Source organism: Lathamus discolor, chromosome 1, assembly GCF_037157495.1.
Source record: "Lathamus discolor isolate bLatDis1 chromosome 1, bLatDis1.hap1, whole genome shotgun sequence".
Classification (NCBI taxonomy): Eukaryota; Metazoa; Chordata; class Aves; order Psittaciformes; family Psittacidae; genus Lathamus; species Lathamus discolor.
The window spans coordinates 57993263-58018474 of record NC_088884.1 but is presented as its reverse complement, the minus strand read 5'-3'; the positions used below and the strand labels follow the sequence as shown (position 1 = coordinate 58018474).

The following is a 25212-nucleotide window of genomic DNA, read 5'->3' as shown; positions in this document are numbered from 1 at the left end:
AGTTTTATTATTGGGTTTTGAATTTTCATGACATAAAATTCTTCTTTAGATTAAAATTAGTGTGATGTGATACACCTGAAGACCTCATATGTGTAATTTCTTCTTTTTCAGACACAGTTTTCCCTTACCCCAGTTGCTTCAATATTGGTGTTAAATTCAGGGAACTGAGATTAGCCTCTCTGTTCCATATTAATCTGGATAACGGTTTCTGTAGTAGTCTCCAACTGTTAATGATATTGAAAACCAAGTTAAAGATGCAATTTAAGCAAGGCAATCTAAACCTGTTTCACCAGTTTAAAGGCTGGGGACCTAATGGGCAGATCTGTCCATCTCAGGCTTGTGTGTCTTGATGGCTCTCACTGCCTCTTGCTGTACTTTGAGAAAAATAGTTTTGCTGGGTAATATAAATAGAACTGGCTGACATCATTCCTGAAATACTCTAGCTCCAGGAATGACATTGTCTCTGCTTGGCTGTATTTACAAACCAGATTATATAAGCAATGTTATATGAACTGATTGGTCATGCTCTTCACAGCACTTATGGAGCAGAATGGATAAATAATGTACAACAGATAGCTATCAGGGATTTACTGCATAGCTGATCTTTAATTAACAGAGATTCTTAATGGCCATTTTGGTTTATAGGATGTTTCTGGGATCTTGCTCTTACTTCTCCGGCAGCATGGATGCTAGATGTGCCTACAAAGCTGCTCTTCCAGATGCTACTGGAGAGCCCACAGACAGAGCACAAACTCATTGTCATCATGGTGCAGAAATGTAAATCCTCACCAAAGAAGGGTGACTCTGGTTCTTCTAGGTCAGCCTCCACCAAGCCTGAGGGTTGTCTGCCCAAACAGCATAAAAAGACACATGCTAGCATCTTCAGACAACCTGATCTCTAAGGAGGGCAACCAGAAGCCAGGCAGGCATGCAGGAGCACTGACCTTTGGTGGATACGTGAGGCGTGGCAGCAGCACAGCAGGAACTGGAGTTGCAAGGAAGGCATTCTGAGGAGAAACAAGGGCCATGTTACCCATGATTTGAACTTACTCCGATTTATTTACAGACCTGACCGCCTGCGGCAATCCAGTTTTATGAGAGCTGTATAGGGGCTACATTCTATCTTGCCCCTCAGCTGCAAACCACAGAAGGGCAAAGTGGGACAGCCCAACAACAGGTTAAGCCAGAGGAGTGGGTTAGAGTCCAAACAACACTGCATATAAAAGCCCATAATTCCTTTTCAGGTTTTTCCAACCATATTTGTGTAAGTGTTGACCACCCAAAGGCAGCTCCCTGGGCTGGCTGGTGAGAGCAACCAAATGGGGGCACATCCCAGTGGACACAGCAGTGTACTACACTGTACTGCTGTGGCGTATTTACTGCAGCATTTTTGGAATAGGTACAATACTACTTAGTTATTTTAACACCTGCACAAGATTTTAGAATCAGTTCCATTTGCCTTTTTCCTGTTCGAATTGCACAAATGGAGATTTGTTTATTTAACATAAATCTACTGGAAAAAAATACTATAGGCTACAATTGTTGTGATGTTACAGAAGCTATAAAGCATGTCTACTGCTAGAAAAGTATTGCAAACCTTATTATATATGTTGGTCTATCAACAGATAACTTCCTTTCCGCACATATATGGAATAGGAGAGATAAGGCGGAATGTTGGTGGTTCTCTAATATTTCACAAGCAGATAAGTTCAGAATTAAATATAACTGTTAAGTAAAGACAATATCCCAGGAAAATAAATACATCTTTACAGAGATAACTTCTGAAAATGTGTATTGTGAATATATTCAAGTTTCAAGCTTGCATTCTTTTTGTATTGTGGATTTTCTTTCACTTAGACACACAGCCAAGTGCTCAACTGTGTGCCTAAGACCTATGGACTTCATTAGAATGTAAATATGCATTCAAATTCACTAGATCTCTAGACTATTCATTAATTATTTTCCTTGTGGAATCAGATAAGTGGCAAATAGCTGGGAAAAGTCACCATGCTATGAAAAAAATCCGCACCTTTATTTTATAAATAGCTTTTGGGAGGTATGAAAGCTGTCAAAATAATGAAACAGATCAAGAATTCACAGTACAAATTTTTGTATTGGAAGTAGAAACACAACCATGACCTTTCTGAAAAGAAAGAAGCTCTTTATTTTTCTCTTGTTACTGAACACAGGCAACAATAATGACCTAAATGAGACCTACTGAGAGCAAACAGAAACTAAATGTGTAGTGGGTTTCTAGAAACAGCCACTCGGATGTTTAATTGGAAATTGTTAAATGCAGAGTTACCAACCCATTTTAACAATATAACCCTCACAGGCTCTTACTAGCTTCAACCTTGGCACCTGTTGAGTAGCTTTTACTGTGAAACAACTAATTTGGCATCAATGCTGACTCAGTAAATATCAGGCCACAACCTTTTTTTATTAACTACAAATATCCAAACACATCAGTGTCTGGTATGCAAATATAGTACCTGATTTATCTGGGAGAATCTACTCCTTTGGTACAATGAGCTGGAAGAAAAGGCGAAGATTCCAGTCTACCAGGATCTGTTCATCTCCAGTATCTTTTCCCCAAAGTTGTAGGACAAATACTGTAATAGCTGCAATTGCTAACTGTCCAAAAGACCATTAGCCCTAGGATCTGTAGTGGTAATAAGCATATAGAAAGAAAGGTAATCAGAAATATGACTTCAAATTGATGCCATGAGCAGCATAAAAAAAAAATAAATAAAAAAAAAAAAAATCAAAACATTCCTGAGTGGCCTGGATTAATCCAGCCTTGGAAAAGCAAGCATGCAGCTAAACCAGAGCATGACAAAATTGGCTAGAAAGAATTAGCTAAAAGGAGTTTGAGCCATGCTCAAACCAAACAGACTGGAATAAGGCTAAACAGAGCCTTCCTGGGTTTGGTAGGAGGGCTGGCTGAGTAACTGATAGCTCAGATCACTACAATCATTTTGCCAGTCCATCTTCCATCCTTTTTTTCATGCCAGCCAAGAGAATCTTGAAATACAGATATATGTCTCTGTGTGTGTATGTGACATTTACATACATAATACATATAACTTCAATAACTTCAGTTTTGGATTTCAATTTAATCTGATTATAGCAATAATGAAGGACGGAAAAATTAGTCTATCCTCCTCCCTAAAAAGCATAACTTGTCCTTCAAAAATATCTACAGATAGATAAAATATGCACCTTTACAAGCTGGAGAGAATTAGCCTTTATACAAATAAGCTTTTTCCAAATGTATTTATCCCATTTAACATAGCATTTACTTCGCAATTTTTAAATATCTAAATATTTTTGTTCAAAATCCACAAAACCTGTAATAAGTAGGTATTTTATAGATTGCAATGTTTTCTTGGATCTCAATTGCTTTAGGAATTAACTTGCTAGATAAAAAGAAGCAATATTCTAGTTATGAATAATAATAAAAAGTAATAATGATTCTTCTCTTGCTTTAGGTAGGCCTGGGACCAGCCTTTGTTTGAGCAGTAATGATTTGTTAGATATATGGCAATTGCACTATTAAAATGAGTTACACTGAGGCAACAGCAAACATTAAATGAAGGGCATAATTACAGATTGTTCCAGTAAAACTGACTGATACAGGAAGAAACTAGGCAGATTAGCTCATACGTATGGAAGCTGCATATTTGTCCCAGCCCTTAAATTTATGTAATAGAAGGCAGAATTGTCATCTCTTTAAACAATGTATTTTTAATAAGGATTTCTAGTTTTCATGGTTGTAGAGAAAAAAGTTGAAACAAATTTTTATTCATTTCTGAACACAGAGGCAGTAATCAAAAAAGATGTAAGATATTTATGTTTATAAATTTAGTTATTTTTAAGTCATCATATTTTGAAGACTGACTTGCACTTTTGAGTACTTATAGTTGGTAACACCAGAAAACTCTGAGGACGTGTGGACCCACATCAGTAAGCCTAATACACATGTATTACAATCATATCTCATCCAGGATGTACAGCTACTGGCCTCCTTGTATTCCTTCCTCATTGAGAGCCTTCAATGTGGCTTCAGAACCAGATTGCTGTCTCTGGACACACTCTTTCAGTCACTATCTGTGTACCTCACAACTCTTCAGCTGATAATTGCCTTAGACAGGGCTAAAGTTACAAGGTTTACTTTTTTTTTTTTTTTTTTTTTTTTATTCTTTTAAGGCCTTAAAGGCCTTTATTCTTTTAAGGTCTTTTATTCTATTACGGCTTTGTCTATTCCACTTCCATTCAGTGCTGCAAAACTGTGGTACCTGCTGGTTTTTCATTCATTGTTTGTTCACCTGCATTATGTCACACCCAATAACTGAGCCAGGCTTTACAACATCTAGTTATGAGCTGCTGCTGCTTAAAGTGATTCCATAGCAAACAAAAACAAGCAAAAAACCCCTTCAAATGTAGTTTAGTGGTTCATAAGAAGCATAACTGCTCTTCAGTAACATCCTCTGATTCATTTCAAAGCTGAAAAAAATGCAGTTTAACCTTTCACTGGCAATATAACCATATCTCTTCTGAGAGATTATTCCAGCCTACAGATTTAGGACCTTGGTCTATCAAGCCCTTCTATATCAAGGAGCCAGAAGTATTCCATCTTACAAACAGTGGCCAAAATTTACTACTTATTCATAAGACTTTCTTATTAGTCATAAACCAGTTTTCTGCAAGAAGTCAGAAGACATACACATAGCATTACCACTAATGAAATGTTGAGGTATGTGGGGGGGTCTTTCTCTATCTGCAGGACTTAGAAACAGCAATGTATAGGATCAATATGCCCAAACATATTAGGTGTTTTTAAAAGCTCCCACTGTCTTGAAATAATTATTAAAATTGCAAAATATGTATTTTCTGAGCCATTACACTCTGATAGAATATTTTAAATAAACCTGGTTAATTTAACTTTATAAATTTTCCTGGAACATCGCTTTAATCCTTGCACCCATTTTGGCTCGCTGATTGCACGGCTTTCTGTCTATAGTGACTGCCCTATTAAATGATCTTAAACTGAGGTTTTGGCCTAACGGTATCTAACCAGGAAGGGTCAGTAAATTATTTTACTAATATCAACTACTATCAGAAAAAAAAAAAAAAAAGAAAAAAAGAAAAAAAGGTCATCAGCCAACCATTAAAAAGTAATAATTAGGCTACACCTAAATTTTTAAATAAGTGTTAATTAACAATAGCATATTAGGGGGTGGGGTGGAGAAGGATACAGATAGTTTAATTATGAATGTATGTAGTAACATGGTAGTTACAACTCTCTACTATATAAGGCATAGGAACTTTATTTTAGCCTTTTGATATGCAACTCACTAGCTTATCTGGAGCACTCATTTTGAAAGTGATCATTAATTGCTTGCTGCATTTTTCTTAGGAAGTGCTATAATTTCTTGTGTTTTCCCAACAAGATAATTCAGCTTCATTTAGAAATAGATTTCAGGCATACAACCAATACAACTTTTTAATGAAGACTTGTAGACTTCCTGGATCACAGGACACATCACTAGTTAGGCACTGGCTTGGGATCTGAGAGACTGGGAGGCATCTCAGTGCTTGACTGCAGGGGTATTAGGTTGACCCTAAGCAAACAGATCTGGTGAGTACCACAGAAAGCTTGGGGCAAGATTCTGGTAACATTTCAGGTAACCAGTATTTTGGATTGAGCTCTTAGTTCAAATTCATTCAAATAGCAAAGAGATAATTAATTCAGAGCAGGCTGAGCTCTTTGACCATTGAAGATTTGGCTGAGCATGGATGCAAACTTTGGCCTACTGATACAAAGGAAAAATACACCGAACTTCAGAGGCTTATAGTTTTTACCTCATTGATTGTTTTGACTGGTTAAAGAATCAAGCATTTGAGATTATAGCCCTTAAATCTTTTAAGATTGGTTAAGAATTTATGGCTTATTAATCAATTAAAACTTCTTTAAGCTCTTACATTGTCCTAGTGTAGCTGGGCTTCTCTAAATTCCTAAGGAGACTTAAGGGTTTATAGTGCCTTAGCATAGTTAAGATTTCTTCCCACGTTAAAAACTTAACTGTGCTAAGGTTCCTTAAATATTTAACAAAGCTTACATATCCTGTAGTTGATCCTGATTTCCTTCTTAAGTTCTATCTAAGCAAAATCAATGCAAACAATTGTGCAACATGAATTTGTCAGATCAAGCTTTTACTCAAGAAATTCAAGAAGTGAAGTTAGCCTTGAAATTAGCTCAGGAATGTTGACTGCATGCAACATTTTCTTTGTGGAACAGAAACCTCCTCAAGTGATTCAAGGTATGACAGAGTTAACTCTTCTGTGTTGATAAATCACTAGCACATGCTAACTTTTACACAGGTCAATAAAGCCTTTGGATGAAAGGGACTTAAGCTATGACAGACTGCTCAATGGCACTGAGACCTTTCTCTTCTAGTTTAGAGCATTTTGTTAAGTTGATCATAAAAGTTTCTTTCAAATTGTCCATATACAAAACTAAAGACTGTGATGCTTAAAGTGTGCAGATATTTCAAGCACTTACAAGAGGAGAGAAACAAACAAAAAAATTGAGGCCTTACCTCTAGGAGAGCAGGACTTATGATTTGTATACTGTTCTCTGATTTGATTTCTCTTCAATTGTTCTCCGGTTGCAATGCAGACTGTAGGTGGTAGCAGGTTCACAAACAAAATTAAGGTCCTCATCCTACAACTGTTTTTCCGTGAACAAAGACCTCTTAGAGTTTCTAGGTGTAAAGTACAGGTAAGAATGGAGCAAAATAAGATGCAAAAGAAAGTGGACTTGGAGAGCAGCAAAGTGTGTGATGAAGTCTATTGCCCTTTCATCCTAAATGAAACACCTTGACTCTTAAAAAGTCACATTAAGGATTTAATACAGGTACAGATCATATTGATACATGGTAGCATGATGTAGATATCTGATGGGAATGTTACTTTTATGTGTTACTAGAGAGATAGGTTTGTGGTACAGGTGTTACAATTTAACATTGAATTGTGTCCATTCAGAGCTCCCAGTTTGTCTGTACCTAACTTAAAGAATCTATGCAGGGAATACCTTTTTTCCGAACTCAAAAAATTTTCTTCTAGGTTGATGCTTCATAAAAATGTCTGGGTGCTCATTTTGAGCTAGTTGAGCAAGAAGGAAAACTGCTTGAAACTATTGCTGCCTAGTTTATGCTTGACTTTTCCTTAAAGAAGCATCAAAATTGACATGCCTTAGAATTGGTTTTGTTTGATTAAAAAATGATGATTCTACTCCTAATGGATAAAACAGAAGTTCAGTTACCAGTATGATTCACTAGCAGTTCCTCCAGATTGAAAGATCTATCTATCCCATGATGGAAAGTAATAGTAGGATGATTTTCAAAGATGCTCTGATATATGCAAACACTGTTACAGTTGCCACACACTAAAAAGCCTGCACTCATTCTTCTTTATGCAAGATAGCCTTGTAGAAAGAGAGGACAAATTATTTCTGAGGTAGCATTTTGTGGAAGATGTAGTAAAATGGCTTTTCTCCTTTCTTCAATTTTATAAATTGAAGAAAGCCATTTTGTGGGGTTTTCTTGTGATAATTTGTGATGTGTTTTCACACATGGGGTCCAAATATACATACCCATACACAACTGATTAATAAAATGGGATGGCAGTCACAGGTAACAAAGGGTATCCCTCCTTTACAAAAAAGTCATCCTTCTTAAGCTACTTGGTCTGCCAAACAGCTTCCTAGTCTTTCATAGGGATTATGAGACTAAAAGCATTCACAAATGCCAGATGCTGAATTCAAAGTTCCTGAGCTTTAAGGCTTCGTAGCTTTATTAGTGCACTTTATATGCCTAAGCTGCAATTTTCAATTACTTTAGTTCCAGCTGCGACAGTTCTGCATTTCCTCAGATCATGTTCTTGAACCTGTGGAGAAGATTACTATTATTTTATTTCCACCATATAGGACCTACACAGCAGAAGCAGATGTAGTTCTTTATCCTCTGATTTCTGTAATTTCTGCAGCACTCCTCTGTAGCAAGTAGACTTGAAGGCTCTGCCCTGAACTCAAGGCCTGCAAACTACTCCTCTCCATTCACCATTTTCTATCACCACAACATACCAGACATCTTCAGTTGTTGAATGCATGTGAATGATGCTAAAACAGGCAGGGATATATCCCAGCTGTCCTACCACCATCCAAAGTTGAATGTGAATAAACACCGATATGCGGTATAATGTCTGTCTTGAATGGCTCAGCAGGATGCTCATTTTTATCTATTTGTGGCAGAATGAAACAGCTGTGAATTTATCAGAGGAGCATTTTGTCCTTCCACCACAAGTGTTCATGATGGGCAGTCACTCAGAGCAGCGCTGTGAAGCTTTGAATCTGGAGAAAACAAGCATGAGGCTTATGTGATCCATACTATAATTGTATCCCTCTTTAAATGCATATGCATATCTGTAGGATGCATATGAGGAGAAAATGGGTTTATATAATTTTTAATTTTGAACAGCAATGGTTCCAGAATTTCCACATGCAAAAATTAAGTTTTCATGAACTTGTATGGAAACTCATCCCAAATCTCTTGAACTGCAGCATTTATTGTAATACCTGAGCTGGTATGGAAATGAGCCCTAATTGTTACTTAGGAGTTGATTCTCACAGTCTTCACTAGATCTCCAACTAGTTCATTTGATGCATGCAATTCAAAGTTTGGGTTGATGGCAGCTAGATGTTTATGACACAACGAAGACTTTTTGTTCACATCAGATGTTTTTGTAAAATAACAGAGTAATGCTCTGGACTCTATTGGAGTGATTGTATGTTGTCCATATGAAGAAACCAGAAGAAACCATGAAAGGTACTTTTTTAGCACATTTTTAGCATGACTGTACCACAGCTTTGTGGAACAAGGGCAGAATCAGCGAAGAATACCAAAACAAGAAGCAATTGCAAGTTATACAATTCAAAAAGCAAGATCAGATAAGCTGGAATTTTGTTCTTTCTTTATGACCAACCCTTATAAGAAGTTTGGTCCCCATAAAGATGCTGTGGATCCTGACCATCTTTTTGTCATGGCTTATGAAACTGAATATCCCAGAGAAGTCACAGTCTTAGCAAACTGCTCTTTTGTGGTTGCAGAAAAGTGCTGGCTTGTATATTTGAAAAGCTGGTGGCAGGACAGCCTTGCCTCTTGAAATCATTTGGATATCAAAGTTGAAAATGGCATGTGTGTGCCATATGTGAATTGTTGGGCACGGCAGTCTTCCTTTGCTCCTACAGACTCAACCAATATCAGTTCAATCCAGGTTTCTTTCCCCAGCTGACTTCCTTTGTAAGCATTGCAGCGGCTGCTGCAGGGCTAGGTCTTCTTGTTGTTTTCTGAATTAACCAGATTCTTGCTCTATGTCAGCAGCAGTCAGTCACTAAAAGTACTGGAGAGAAATGCCATGGTTTTTGTTCACAAATACACCCCAGTAATGCTGAGACCAAAGATGAAAATCTTGTCAGCATGCATGTAATTGCACTGATGGTTGCTGCTGGAACTGAAGTTCAGATTTGGGGTCAAAAGGAATTTCCCCCCCACCACACCAAGCTGCAAATACAATTGCCCTCCTGGGTAGCCTGCAGTTTGCCCAGCAGTTTGGTCCTCAGGTCACCTTGAAAGCTACTGTATTAGCAATTCCTTCCTATCTCTTTCTCCAGATTCTACTGCTTTCTTCCTGTACCAATCTGGCATAATGGCTTTAACCTCATGCTTCATGTTTTCAGTGTGTTGTAGTAGAGGAGTATAATAAGAACGTTTTGGGGCCAAGGGCTTGCAGGAGCACATGCCGAGATTGTCTGTGCAGCTCTGGGACCTGGACATCTACTGTACATTTGTCATGACTGCATGGGACTGATTTCAGCCCCTTAGGCAGTTCTTTCCAATCCCATGTTGTAGTAAATTCACACAGGCCACAATTTTTCAAAGGCTTGTAATTAGCCCATACTGGGTTGATTTTCATCGGGAAAGTAAAAAAAGTGTAATTCTTAACAAAATTATTCTTTCCTGCCAACTTCAGGGCAGTGCATCACAGCAAGTGAGCTTTGCAGTGAAAATGCCTCTACTTATTTCTTTCCTTTTTTTTTTTTTTTTTTTCTCCACAAGTGAAACAGAATGTTTTTTCCCTACCCTCATTCTTGGAAACAGTTGTATTTTTTTTTTAGCTGAAATTTTCCAACACATCTCAGCTTGAGGCACAGACATTGCATGGAAAATTTCAGCCCAAGCTTATAATGTTTGGCAACATTATAAGCAACTGGGACTTAAAATGGGAAGAGTCTGGCAATCTGGGATATACTAAGAGCCTCCTTTCTAATGAACATGCTTGTACAAAGGCTATTAATATACTTGAAAACTAGTTTGAAAGTCAGAATAGACTGAAAACAATGTTGGTGTCCTGTCCGAACTTTCTGGTCTTTATGGAAACGTACTTTGAAAAATCATTGGAAAGTAAAGTTGTATGACTAAACTGGATATAAATCTAACTATAATTTTCTGGTAGGCTTAATAGTTGAAATATTGTCTTCAGCTTCAGTGGTGATATTACCAGAATGCAGTGTAGCGCTAGAAAAGCTACAGAAAAGGAAATTGAGAATGATCCCCAGAGATAAAGGAATGTGCAAGATGGAGTAAAGTTATTTGCATAAAAATCGTTAGACTGGTATTTAATTGAATTATATTGGATCTTACACTTTATAGATAATGTCAGTTTGAGTTACTATCGTAAGTTATTATAGACTAATGCATTATTAAAAACAAATATATTACTGAAACAAGTTTTGACAATGTGCTTACCTGGTAAAGTCACCTGCTCAAAGCACTCATGCTTTATAGTGCAGTGAAATATGATAGTACTAAATAAAACCTGTTAAATTTGTGGTTTCCATCATTCTCATTATAGATACGTCCCACAGGTGCTTGCAGCAGGTTTCAGTCCGGTGCAGCGGGCCATCTCATGTTACAGTTTGGTGGATATTGTTGATTAGTGCTATATAATTCAGAGTAGAGTCAATTCTTCCCTCCCCCACCTCTCCTTGTTATTCAGCCACTAAACTGATAGTGCCAGGTTAAAAATACCATGTTTTTAAAGTTTCTTGCATGTGCATTAGTAGCACTGTTCTGGCATGTTAAAATGGAAGAATGCTAAAAAATCTAATACATACCCCTGTGTTTATGCTGGTTTTGATTGTGGAGCCCATTAACTAGGAAACTGACATTACAGTATTTGCTACAACATGATATAGATTTGGTCTACCAAATAAAAAATACTGCCTGATGAGGAAACCTTTTACTGCATCACATCTAACCAATTGTACAATGCTCTGTTCTGAGTTATGATTTAACTGCTGTGATGGCTGGCTTAAGCCATGATGTAGAAGCAAAAATTAATTGCCATTTTTAATATGTATAACTATTTTATTTGCTTAAACAGTTAACCAATTTTTTGTGTTGTTTTTTTGTTTATTTCTTTTGTTGGGTTTTTTTATCTAGCTGAAGTTTTTGACGTTCTATTCTCTAAGTAGTGATTTTATAATTTCCTTAATGAGTGGTGATATCCTGAAAAGCTGAAAACTGTGCTTGGGTTAGACCTGTAAAATACTAAATTAACCCAGAGATTTCAGTATTTGTGTAAGCTGTACAATTATTAGCCAGCGGTAACTATATTACTGTCCTCTTGCATTAAAAGTAAACCAGCAATTCTCATGTGTAGATTTTTAATCATACTCATGCTTGGTTTTAACCTTCTGGCTCCCTCTAATTCCATGTCAGCACTGACAAAAATAATACAGATCTTTACTAATACAGCAGCTAGAAAATCTAATGCTTTTGGCATACACTTAATCTCAGCGCTCCCAAACAGCGATCTTCCTATGGTTACAATATTCTAGTCCCTCTTGTGACACACTATACATTGAAATGGATCCAGTAATAATCAGTTTAGCAGTGCACTGACTATTGTGAATCATGCCAAAAGCATAGCAGTTAATGACTGTAGCAGCCACAGAACACTGATGCTTCTGATTTTTGTTGAAGTTTTTGGTAACTTCTTTTTAACATTTCTATTTACTTGTTTCTAATTGGAGGTGTTTAATTTTAAACAGAAGTTTTTCAGTTCTGGTTTTGTCTCCAGAACTCTCAATAGATTGTAAGCTAAATTGAGATATTTTGCTCTGTGGCTAATCTACATAGCCAGCTCAGAAGGAAGATTAAAAAGCCTGAGTGTGGGGTTTATTGTAAACCTATCAAGATCTTGGATGGAGATTTTGCCGTTATTTGCATTAATAGGTTTCAAAGTGATGCAACCCTTTGAGGCTGAATGAAAGCACTGCTGCAGAAGTCTATATAGGCTAGAGCTATGACCCCAGCTGTGTGGTCAGATCCACTCAGGTGGATCTCCAAAGCCTGCTGAAGCCCCTTTATATCTGTGTTTTTTTCACAGAGGTGTAGAAATCCACCTGCTTGGCTCAGCTTTCCAATGGCCCTAAGAGAGTAGCACATATCCATATATTTGCAGAAACTCTTATGAAAGTTAGGAAATGGTATAAACAGACTATATTCTGTTCTGCTTCATTTTGGAGATTAAGGACTGATCCTCTCCAAAAATGAATAGATGAGAATTTTCTTACCGCTGAAACAGACAGCATGTCAGGAAAAACAAAAACAAAACAAAACACAAAAAGCAGAAACTCAGAGAGTTTTCTGGGCCATTTTTCAGTGTCGGGTGACACCAGGTCAAGTTCCAAATAAATGTAGCACTTGCCCTGGTTGCTGCTTCAGAAATTAGCAGTATTTCGCTTGCTTAGTCTCCTTGGAAACACTGGCAGGTACATAGGGAATTGGGGGCTCCCTGGGCCACAGATGGAAAAAACAAGACTAAGAATGACCTCATAATATGATGTTTAAGGCACTGAGGGGGAGGTCTGTGTTCTAGTTGGTGGTCAGAGAGCAGCTTCTGTTTTACCATAAATGAGCATATGATAAAATACTCTGCTATCTGCAGAGCTGGGTTAAAAGGTGAAAGCCTCTTTCTCTTGGCTCTTTAAAAAAAAATTAAATAAATAAAAAGAAATGTGTGATCTACTACACTTTCTTTTTCTCTAATGCTTTCAGGTTTAGTAAAGTAAGGGTCCTAGAATATAACAATGAATATCTTAGGGTTTCAGACTGATATACGAGTAGTGAATAATTCTTTTTTGTGTACACATGACATGCACATGAGCATCTAATCCACAGAAAGTGGACACAAAAGTTAACACAAAACATTGCTAGTTTATTTCTAAAGTCTGTAGAATTTTCAACATACCCATGCTTTAAAAAATTTTCAGTGTATCAATATTTCCCAGTCAGAAGTGACAGCCTCATTTATATAGTTTTTTCTATATGTAGACACCTAAATCCACTTGAACAATTTTCCCTAGTGAATTGGGAATTAACTCTTCCCTGTACACTAAAAGATTTTACTCCTAGCATTTGATCACTCCAAATTAGGTACTGAGAGAGAACTTGGCATAAATTGTATATTTACTAAATGAAATAGGAAATAATCTGTCTGAAAACAGAGACTGAAGCTTGGTTAGAAGAGGCAGGAGCTACATTTCACCCAGATCATCATAGTCTGGAAGACTGCAGATTATTTAAGGATGCTGTACCAGCAAGCTACAACTATACCCCAATTTATAAACTGTAACATCCACATTTTGTTTTTCTTCATGTTGACTTTCTGTTAACTGATTTCAGAGAAGTTCTCTTAGAAGTTTAGCATATATTAAAAAATAATTGTAAAAAAGTATTACATATATTATTAGAATTTAGGAATAAATGAAAGATTTTTCTTAAAAACATACAGGTTTCATTCCAAATATAAAGATCCTCACCTAAATTTCACCTCTCTGGGACTCTGGATGCAAATGTAAGTGAGACACCCAGGAAAATAACCATCACTTGACATCTTTATGCAGCTTCAAATAAAGTAATTTGATCATTCCTTTTATATGATACATTCAGAATTGGTGTAGGAAATATTTTCTTGTTTTTTCTTGTCTTAAGTTCTGTGTTTCTAAGTTAGACCAGGGCACCCTGACCAAACGGCCTTCATTCCACAATCGCAAGGACCCGTTGGGCTGCTGTTCTCTATCCCAGAGTGGCTGTCTTGGAGGCGACATAAATTCAGACCTTGTAAATACCTGAAGACTGTGGGAACTGTGCTGGATTACTCAGTAGCTCAAAGTCAGGGCCACATCTTGTAAAGTAGCCCAGGAATAAATACACTATTTTCCAGATGAGTTTTATTTAATATGAAATACATTAATGAGTCTTCAGTCTCTAATCCAGCCTTGCAGAGTCTTATGGATATTTAAGTATGTCTCGTTTGTGTTGAATTTCTCGCTCTTCCTTTAATACCCTCTCCTTTTTCGACAAATTCTGCGAAAATTGGTGAGTTTTCTACTTGGTGGGCGTTAGCAGAGGACCGTCCTTGGCACTGCTTCCCCCATCCCTTGCAGTGTTCAAGGCCAGGTTGAATGGGGCTTTGAGCAACCTGATCTAGTGGAAGGTGTCCCTGCCCATGGCCGAGAGGTTGGAGCTAGGTGAGCTTTAAGGTCCCTTCCAACCCAAACCATTCTGTGATTCTGTCTTCAGTGCGCAGCAAGATACGACACCAACACCCCCCCACCCCCCCAAACCACAGAAACGAGTACTGTGTTGTGGCGACGGGCTGTGAACCACCCCACCGAGTTCCTCGCGGCAAGCCGTGCCGCCGCTCCTGCCGCGCTCCCGCCCGCCCTCCCTCCGCTCGCAGAGGGCTGCGGACGCCGTGAGGGCTCCCCGCGAGCGGAAAGCCGCTCCGCCGGCGTGCGAAGTTCCGCGCAGCCAAGCCGGGGTTTACGCTGAGCTGCCGCGTCCAGCTCCCTCGGGTGCAATCTCGCTCTCCCAAGCGCTCATCCCGCCCGCTCCCCTCCTGCACCGCCGCCGCCGCCGTCGCGCCAGCCCAGCGGCCGCTCTCCCGTCGCCGGCAGCAGCAGCAGCAGGTGCACAGCGGCGCTGCTCGCTGCCCCCCGGCATGGGGCTGGGCCCGAGGTGAGTGGGGCTGCGGGAGCTTGGTCAGGAAGCTGGCACAGCGGCGGGGAGGGGGAGCCCCGAGCCATGGGGCTGAGGAGTGCGGGTGTCCGGGATGGCGGCACTTCCCCTCAGGGGTCTGTCCAGGTGTCGGGGTCCCTGCCAGCTGCGGAGGGTGGGAAGGGAGGCTGGAGCAGGCAGAGCGGTGACGGCAGCTCCCCACCCGCCCCAGGGGAGGCGGCGTGCGAACGGGCCCAGCTGAGGTGGGGAAGGTCCGTTGCGTCCCGCTGGAGCTGCCTGTGGAGGTGCTGTGCGGAGGGCACAAGGTAAGAGCGATCTCGGAGAACCACCCCCAAACCCAACGACCCAGCAAAAAAAGTACTCCCCTTCCCCGTCAACGAGCCCTTAAAACACTAAAGGTATTAAGAGGAAGGTGTCTGTTCCCTAGAGGGGGGGATTGCCACTGAAGGAAGCATCTGCAGCTCAACCTGGCTGCTCAGGAGGCCCATCAGCAGGAAGGGGCTGGTGGGAGCTGAGGGAGCAGCAAGCAGGCTGTGGGACAGACCTTATGGATGGGGAGGGAGGCTGGCTCTGTCCTAAGGTGTCCTCTCTCCCCGGGAATGGTGGTAAAGTGACTGGGAAGAAGGGTGGGAAAGGTTTGAGGAAGGGTTTCTGCTGATGGGAGGGGAAATGGTGCTAGAAGGTGGCTGTGTGGTGGTGAGAGAGGGTACACGTAGGAGTGTAGGCTGGTTGACACAGGTGATGAAATAGATGTTTGTGGCATCCTTCACTAGGGAATTTGAGGAGTGACAAGGCTGAAGCGCAGTAGTCATTTTCATCTTCTGGATGGCCTGGTTACCTGCCCTGGGTAAATTAAGATTGTCATACGCTAGCTGATCACAAGTACGACCTTCTTTCTGAGATTTAACTTGGTCAGGTGGGGTGGAAAGGGAAAAAGAAAGAATTAATTGTCAATGACATTTAAATTTCACTTATTTCTTAATCTCTACCTCTTCAGGAAGCCCCTATTAATAAATGTAAACAGAATTGTAAATCCCTAGTAGCTGCCAGCAGTGTAGGAGTAATTATATTTTGATTCATTCATTCTTGTAATTGTTCCGTTTTTCATTTTCTTTATTTTCTCCCCCCCCCCCATTCAAATGCTATTTCACTTTGCATTTTGAAGGCTGTTTTTGATCTGTTTTTCCTTCTCACAAAGTAGATTCAGTAATGACAAATACTCATTTAGTTCTGCAGGGCTCATTAATGATGTCTCTCCCAAGCTATTACTACCCATTACTGAACTAGCCTGAGTGTGGTCACTATATGGGTGACCAGTCTTTATTTATTTAGTCATATGTAATGAAGAAGTAAGTACAAAATAATTACAGCTTACTACTTTGTAAGACTCTATGGACTTAGTGACATTTAATCACTTATATAGTGTAGAATGCTGGTGAACTTACGTTCATACGCATTACAATAGTAGTAGTGACGTATACATTATGTGTGTACAACTTTAAGATGTTTTTGCTGTATTGCTAGATTTTTAAGGACCTTAAATACAACTCAGGAGTAATCTCAAACATTGCAGATGTTTTCTATATGTCCTGATCAAACATTCTTAGTTCAGTTAACTAGAATTCTAATTAGCACATGATCACAGATAAACATGTTACTGTCTGTAAGGCCTTTAATTTTGATTGGTTGGCCTCTGTAACCCATAAGGTACAGCTGCTTCAACAAAGTACCCATTAGCTATCCTTTCACAAAAAAGTTTTCAGGCTTACTGTACCTGCTGGAAGGTAGCTTAATGAAACCTTGCCTCCAGGTAGGATATTATGACAAAATGACTATAAAAAAAAACACCCCCAACTATCTGTCAATGAAGGGAGAGGGTGGTTCTCAGAGCTGAGAGACCTGCAGTGGTTAGGGGATGGAATGCCTTCCTGTCCCATGACAGCTTGGAGGACAGGGCTGCTTATGAGGAATGTGAGGTTAGAGCCTCCACTACATCAGTGCCCACTCTGCAGTAGTTCTGTTTGTGCAATTATCCACTGGAAGCTACAATAATTATTCAGTGTGTTATAATGTAAAAACAATAACAAAGAGCCTATTTGAATTGTGAAATGAAATAATTTTAATTTAAAAATCAATTAGGAGAAAGGTTATGAAGGAGTTTTGGGTTTTATTTCTGGCACAGATGCACATTCCTACTTGAATATAATTGTAAGTACATAGAAAGTGGAAGATGTGATGTATGTATTTTGAAATCTATAGGCTTTCCAAATGTTGAATTGGTGAAGTTGTGAAATTAAATTACCTGAAAATAACCAATGGTTTTAAAAAATAAAACTACTCTGCCATTATTATTTTGACTAAACTTGCAGAATTTTTATACTGAGACTGTACATGGGTGATACTTTCTTTTAAATGGTCTGCTTTACATTATATAACATAAATTTAGAGAAGAACTGAAAATTGTCAGACTAATACTGTGTTTCTCTGTTCACAGGAAAAAAAACCCCACAACAATCAAACAAAATACTAAGTCTAAAACCATACAGCAATGCTATATGCATATATGCCCACTACACGCTAAGAAATCCCATGGGAAACATCTCATTTTTTTTCAGTTAAAAGAATGCATCAGAAATACATATTTTAATTAAAATATATAAAGTCAGTCTTAAGGAACAAACATAACTTCATGATGAGTGGTCTGGTGGGCAGAGAGGAAGAAGAATATACATTCACATAAAGTGATACCTTGATAAATTCATAGCAAAAAATAGGACACAAAGCATTACTAGGCAGCATAAAACAGTCCACTCTTCCAAAAGTTGCTTACTGCTGCATGTACTTTAATTATATTAAGGTAGTAACATTACCATTCACAAATGGCAAGGATTACCCCTTACATAAAGGCACCACCTGAAAATTTGCCACTCTACGTGGTAAAGCAGGCAGCCGCCAGCACAGAATGTTTTTCCATTTCAGTGAGCTAAGCCAAGTGTGGATGGAGAGCACATTTTTAGAAGCTTAATGATTTTTGTAATACCGTGACCCATGTGCCTGTAGGGAAATCTTCCAGGAATGCCCTATGTCCCTACTGTGTGTTTATATTATACCACCTTTGTGATTTGGGTGGTTTCTTGGAAACAGTGATGGCTTGAGGAGAAAGCCAGAACGGTTTTACTAGATCAAATCCTAAAGTAGAACAAGCTAAAGCAGTAAGAACTCAAAGTCTTCTGTAGTATGTGTTTGAAATTAGTGTTTGTATATCTGTGTTAATTCTAGCCCTGAATTACTGTATGACTGTTATATCTAGATGGAAAAGTTTTCTACAAACCTTGAGAAGCAGCATGGTCCCAGTTTCAGGCATATTTAATTGTACTAACCAACATAGATTTTCTTCACTGATGAAATACTGGATAAGGGTAGATGAGTGTTTCCCAAATTTTTGCAAATGTGAGCACTGTTTGGGCTCGTCTGCTTTTATGCAATCCCCAAGTAAAAATTTACTACTGTACTACTTTAATTGCTGGCAGCAGCCAAGTTCCTCAGGGTGTTTGGTGGAAAAAGGCATGAAAATCAGCTGTAATTATCAGCTGCAGGTGTAAATACTCTCTATATTGCCTGGGAGGAACTGAGCTGTTGCCAGCAGTTGAGGGGAGCTGGTAGTTCCTTAGCTAGTGTAAATATGTGCAGCTGATAATTATAGCTGCTTCTGACTCCCCTGGAGGAAAAGAGCTACTTCCAGCTGTAAATCAGGGTAATTTGGTTTTGTTGTTTTTCTTGTTATTTTTTAAATAGCTTAATTTTTAAATTCAATTTCCCCCTACCTTTCTATGTCTCCTACCCTTTGCATCTTCCTGTTGTTTCATTGAGAGTTGCAATTCAGGTATGAGAAATGCTGGTCTAGGTCATTACTTCTATTAATATTAGTAATAATAAAAAGTAACTTGTGGTCAGATGGCATCATTACCAGAAGCTCCACTGTGGATTGTTACATTGTACTACCAAGTAATAGCTTGTCTTTCATAAAACAACTGATTCACAAGTTCAGTACTAAAGGATGAGTGCAGAGCTGAATGAGATTGGAGGTTGTGTGACTCTGTAAATAATTCTTAATGTCTGCTAATACTTCCTGGTACTTCCAGTAAAATAAACCTTAAAAATTTTATACAAGCTATTTTAAAGTGAGGATGGAAGAGGGAATGCTGAGAGCTCTAACTTCTAAATTGAATTTTAAAATGCAAAAACTAAATTTACTCTCAGAACTGTTTCTCTTTTTACATAGCACACAGAAGCTTAGGAGAAAAAAAATCAATACTGAGTGTTGGTTGGCTCGTAAATAAAAAGAATTCACCTGGCTATCATGTATTCATGACTACAGCAAAACAGCAGCCTAACTCCTGTTAATGCCACCTGTATTTGCTGGCAGCTCTCCATCATGCTGCCTGTGACAAAACACAGTATCTGAGTAGACTAATACAATGGAATATGCATTAAAGATCCAGCTACTGTTTTGCTAGTCTCTTTTTATTAGTCATATATCTCCTTCTCTTTAGTTCATAAAGAAAATATTTATATACGCATTAAGAATGGAATTGAATATTTTTCTAAGAAATGAAGAAAAATCAGACAGGTAAGTGTTGGATTTTCAGCTCAGATCTGCCACTGTCTTCCTTCAGAATGTAGCCAGGTATCAGTTTCTGTACTGGGACAGAAGTAAAAGTGAAGCTTCATTCAGCAGGTTTCTTTTAAAATCTAAGAAGTATATTTTCAGTACTGGAGAAGAGGAAGGATCTCCCAGTAGTAATTATCTTAGGGATGTAAGGTATGGTCAGGCATGCTTTTGGCTGCAGCTCTTTGGAGTTAAGTGAATATTAACTCAGTGTCAGTTAGTTGCCTTATTTTGCTCTGGTTTGCTTTGGTTTGGCTTTGTTGAAGTCTTCATCTGTTCTGCTAACATACCTTTAGGTGTAGCTGCTCTGGCCTAAGTTAACGAGCTTGAATGCTAATAGTAAAACTTTCTATAAAACAGACACCTACAGTTAATTTGCTGAGTTGTACAATTGTGAAGACTCAGACAGTGCCCCTTTTTTGCAATACTTTGGTGGTGAATAGTAGTTTAATCCATGTTCTTAAACCCAAATCCTGTTTTTTGTTTTTTGTTTTTTGGTTTTTTTTTTTTTTTTTTGTGTGGTGTTTGGTGGGTTTTTTGTTTGTTTGTTTTGTTTGGGTTTTTTTGGGGGGAGGGTGGGGTTGTTCATTTGGGTTTTTTTGGTTTGTTGGGGTTTCTTTAGTATTTTTTTTCTTTTTTTTTGTTTTTGTTGCTATTGGGGTTTTTTTTTGGTTTTTTTTTTTGTTTAATCTGAGACCAAGATGTGTTAATTTATTGCTGCTTTGCTTGTGCAACAACAAAAAAAATAAAACTAGTATCAAAGTTGATTTTAGATACGAACAGAAATGTATTGACATTTTACATGAAATAGCTCAGCAAGTATGCTTTGGCTGCCCATGTTGTTTATTCAAAACCTGTATGTGGAAATGGTGCCACATCATTATTTGCAAAGCCACTCTGTGTAGAAACAAGCAACAAATACTTCTTGCTTTCCACACAGTACCCGAGAAAAAGTTGTTCTTGCATTCCAGGGTTAAGTTATGTAAAATTCTTTTAAACTTTTCAGAATCATCACCCTCATGAGCTTAGAATAGTTGCTTTCATTGTAAAGCATGACTCTGTTAACCAGTCATCGTCCCATCCTCAGTGGAGATCAGTGCTGATAATTTCAGGGGTTTGTCTCCTCTCATTTTCTCTGCATACCCATAAAATAAACTAAAGAAAAAAAATACACTAAAGAAAAAAAAAAAGCAGCAGGAATGTCATTGCCTAGCAATGAATGATTGCTTAACAATATATAGTGACAAAGTTCTGCTGTAATCCAGCACTCTGTTGTCTTTATATAACATTATTCACTTTTGAGAAACATGACCACTAATGAGATTATAAAAACACTGCATTTGAGTAATGTGCCAAGAGTGATGGCTGTCCTCTGCTTAGATAACTTGGACAGAAGCAGAGTTATCTATACCCTACTGGTGATACTGGGAGGAAGCGTACAAAGAGAGATAAAGTGGGTACATACGCTCCATTCACAGGCTCCTTTTCTGCTGTGCAACAGTAAAAGTGTTGAAGTGTTGAAATGGTTTAGAGAAGCTGAGAATGTGTTGACTTCCTAGGAGTACATTGTGAATAGAGAAATGCAGATTTTATATTTTTGCTCTCATTCTGCAACATTTCAGAAGTGCTACAATAACTTTAAGATGCTGAAATAGCAGATAGCACTATTATTTATTTTGCTGGTGTATAAAGATAGAACTGTATTTCCTTTAAGTGGTCTCTAGCCATAAGTCGTTAGAATAATTAATGAAATAGACATGCAGTCCTGGGAGGGAGTGGCAGAACCTCTTTCAGGATTATATCCTGGTCACCAAATGTTGCATCAAAACTTTTATTATGGTGGGATAATGTCTATATTGACTTGTTTGTACACTTAGAATAGAATCATAGAATAGTTAGGGTTGGAAAGGACCTTAAGATCATCTAGTTCCAACCCCCCTGCTATGAGCAGGGACGCCTCACACTAAACCATGCCACCCAAGGCTCTTTCCAACCTGGCCTTGGACACCACCGGGGTGGAGCATTCACAACCTCCCTGGGCAACCCATTCCAGTGCCTCACCACCCTTACAGTAAAGAACTTCCTCCTTATAGCCAATCTAAACTTCCCCTGTTTAAGTTTTAACCCGTTACCCCTTGTCCTGTCACTACAGTCCCTGATGAAGAGTCCCTCCCCAGCATCCTTATAGGACCCCTTCAGATACTGGAAGGCTGCTGTGAGATCTCCATGCAGCCTTCTCTTCTCCAGGCTAAACAGCCCCAACTTTCTCAGCTTATCTTCATACAGGAGGTATGCCTTGCGCTAGCAGAAGGCTCTGAATGCCCATAACCATGTCCCAGCTGAGGCATTCACTCTATCACCCTCTGGGAAGGAGGTGTGTACCTTCCAATGGGATAAGAGCTGTGGATTGTCTCAAGATGGTTTGACCATCTGATCTGATTTGCAAAAAGCAGGTGTGGAACGTGTTCTTTGGAAGTCCTCTTCATTCATCCAGTTGAGCTGGGTTTCCACATCTCTGATACTAGCAAGGCTCGAAGTCTCAGTCTGAAGCAGGACATACTCCTCAATCAAGTGGGTCCAAATCTTTTTGAGGTGAGCAATACCTGTTCAGTCCCCTATGAACCTGGTTTTATTTCCTCGTGCTCATTTCTAGAAATTTCTGAGCTGTTTGCCTTGGGAAAACATGCTGAAACATGAGAGCCTGAGAACATCAGTACTCCGCCAGAGAGAAGATCTATCCGGCCCAATACTTTTGTCCCCAGTGGCCAAACATCAGTGTCTAAAGGAGAGCTTATGAGCAGAGCAAGTCTACTTCTGTCAGGGTTCTGGGAGTGTTTTAAGGCCTCAGTGGCTGGGAAACATCTCCTCTGGGACCCCCACCTCAGCACTTCCTGTCAAGGGCCCATAGGATGTGGCCTTCAGTCCTTGCCTGAGCCATGTTGTAACTGCCTTTCCCTGTCTCCTGAACGGCTCTGGGACCTACACTGCAGAGAGCTACTCTCTTGGGTGGATGCCCTAGACTTAGGGCATCACTTGGCATGCATAATTGTAGGTGTAACATAACCTGTACCAGTTCTAGCCTAGTCTAGCCTAGTGTAGTCAGTTTCATTCTGTTCCATTCCACTCCGTTCCATTCCATTCTATTCCCTACGCTCACCCTGAGCGGAAGAAGAGTGACACCGATTTCTTTGCAATGTCAGGGGTTTTCACTCCAAAAACACTTTCAAGAACACAAATCACAAAGCTTTCATGTAGAAACAAGATTTTATTATTCCATTTGATTTTGGTTTGGTTTCTTATAGTTCATGTTCTTTTAGAATCATTACATCCTAGTATCATAGAATAGTTAGGCTTGGAGAGGACCTCAAGAGCTCCATATTCCAACCACCCTGCCATTTTCAGAGGCGCCTCACATGAGAAACATGTCACCCAAGGCTCCGTGCAGCCTGGTCATATACCACGCCAGATGTCACCTAAGGGTCTGTACAGTGTGGTGTTGTACATTGCCACAGGATGACATCCAAGGGTCTGTACAATGTGGTGATGTTGTACATCACTACGGGAAGGAGCACACGCAGCTTCTTTAGGCAACCTGTTCCAGTGCTCAGCACCCTGACACTTCTTCCTTATATGCAACATGAAAGTTTGATGTTATTATTTGAGCATCATCACTGACCACACATAAATGTGCAAGAAGAAATAGAAGAAGAAGGCGCATGGTAACACAGGGTATTTCCCAAAGCATGACGCCTGCCAATGATAAGCACACAACTGACTTCCAACAGCCACTCGTTTGCTGTGTTTCCTGGCCAGGGATGCATGAAAAGTGCTCTTGTGCCTGCCCGGCACTGATGTTGCACACAGGAAGAGCTGAAGAGTGGCAACTGCTGACGGGGCAGCAAGGCTGGAGCCCTTCCAAGCACGGGCTGCTGTGCAGAGTCCCCAGGGAGATGAAGCTAAGGGAAGAGCGGAGCTCGCTCCCACTCCAAGCTTGCACTGGGCAAAGGAGCCAAAGAGAGCCAGGGAACCTTGGAGGTGCGAGAGCAGCAGGCAGGAGCCAAGTCCGAAGGGGAACCCTGACAAGCAGATGTGCTCAATGCTACAGGTGACAAGCAGAAACTCCCGCATAATACCCCGGGAGGCCAGAAAGCTTCTTCCACCCGGATTTGGGGCACAAGGGCCACCTCTGTGGAGCATGAGCAGCAGCCTTTGGGCCATAATAGCCCAAAGGAGCCCCATGAAGGGGCTGTGCTTGGCTGTGGAGGAGGCAAAAAACCCCCGGGGACACTCTCAGGTCCTTCGTGGGGAAAAAAAGCCTTCCCCTTCTAGCTGCAGGCCACGAGGGGCCACCTTTTTGGTGCATGAGCGGCAGGCAGTAACCCAGCAGAATGGACCAGAGGAGCCCTGACAAGTGATCCTGCTCTATGCTCAGAGGAAAGCAAAACCCCACCCGGGGACCAGTGCCAATTTGCCCCGGGGAAAAATTCCTTCCTGACTGCAGCACTGGTGATTGGCTATCCCTGAGCACGTGAGCAGGACCTGCTCCTGGTCCACAGGCTGGTCATGCCTCTCAGGAGATATCCAAGCCCTATTCTTCCTCAACCTGGAGCCACCTCAGGGGCTTCTGACAGAAGCATTGTGATCCTTGGAAACACCTCTGCATCCTATTGCTTACGGCTGCTGCCCCTGGCTCTGTGGGGGATGAGGATGCTGAGCTCTACAGTGCTCCTCAAGAAGACATTCCTATGCTCTGGCCATGGCTATGCAGCTGAAAAGGACTGCTGTCCCTCCCAGGAGCTAAGAAGCTGTTCCCACCATGAGCTGGCCTTGCAGCCGAGAGCCTCCAGCAGTCTTGACTGGCTGCTCCTCTTCCTGCCTGAGCCCCCTGTAGCTAACTCCAGAAGCTCAAGGCCTTCCTCTGGGATGTCTTAGGGCTGCCCCGTGCCACCTCTGCCAGGGGACACAGCAGGCTGCTCCCTTTTATCCTGTCCTGGGGTATTGTGACTGCTGCATTGCCAGGTGCTGGCATGGAATGGAATGAAATGGAGCAGGTAATGATGGAATAGAATAGAGTGGAGTGGAATGAAATAGAATAGTCGTGGAATGGAATAGAATAGAAATGGAATACCCCTATAACTCATTATGGGATTCAGGGAGAAGGGAACAGCACGGTGCAACCAAAACTCAGATTGTGCGCCTATCACTGAACCAATTCTTCTGAAGAGCTCTCCATCTTTTTGCAAGCCCATTTGTGAGAGACTGATCCAAAATCAGACTCCACTGTCTCAAAGATTGCTATGAGAAGCTGAGATGGAATTCCAGCTATCTCTTTTCTCAGAGGTGGATGAGAGGAGTTGAGATAAGATACCAATATCCATTGCCTGGGAGAAGGGT

The 25212-nt window shown here is 40.2% G+C and overlaps 1 long non-coding RNA gene across 1 annotated transcript; it reads left to right on the top strand.

Annotated features, from left to right (window-relative positions):
- The first annotated feature begins 18802 nt into the window (after positions 1–18802).
- Positions 18803–23319, top strand: LOC136007153 (uncharacterized). Its single transcript, XR_010609508.1, has 3 exons — positions 18803–18903; positions 22272–22389; positions 22472–23319. It is a non-coding gene; the product is annotated as an uncharacterized LOC136007153 (long non-coding RNA).
- Positions 23320–25212: the final 1893 nt, after the last annotated feature.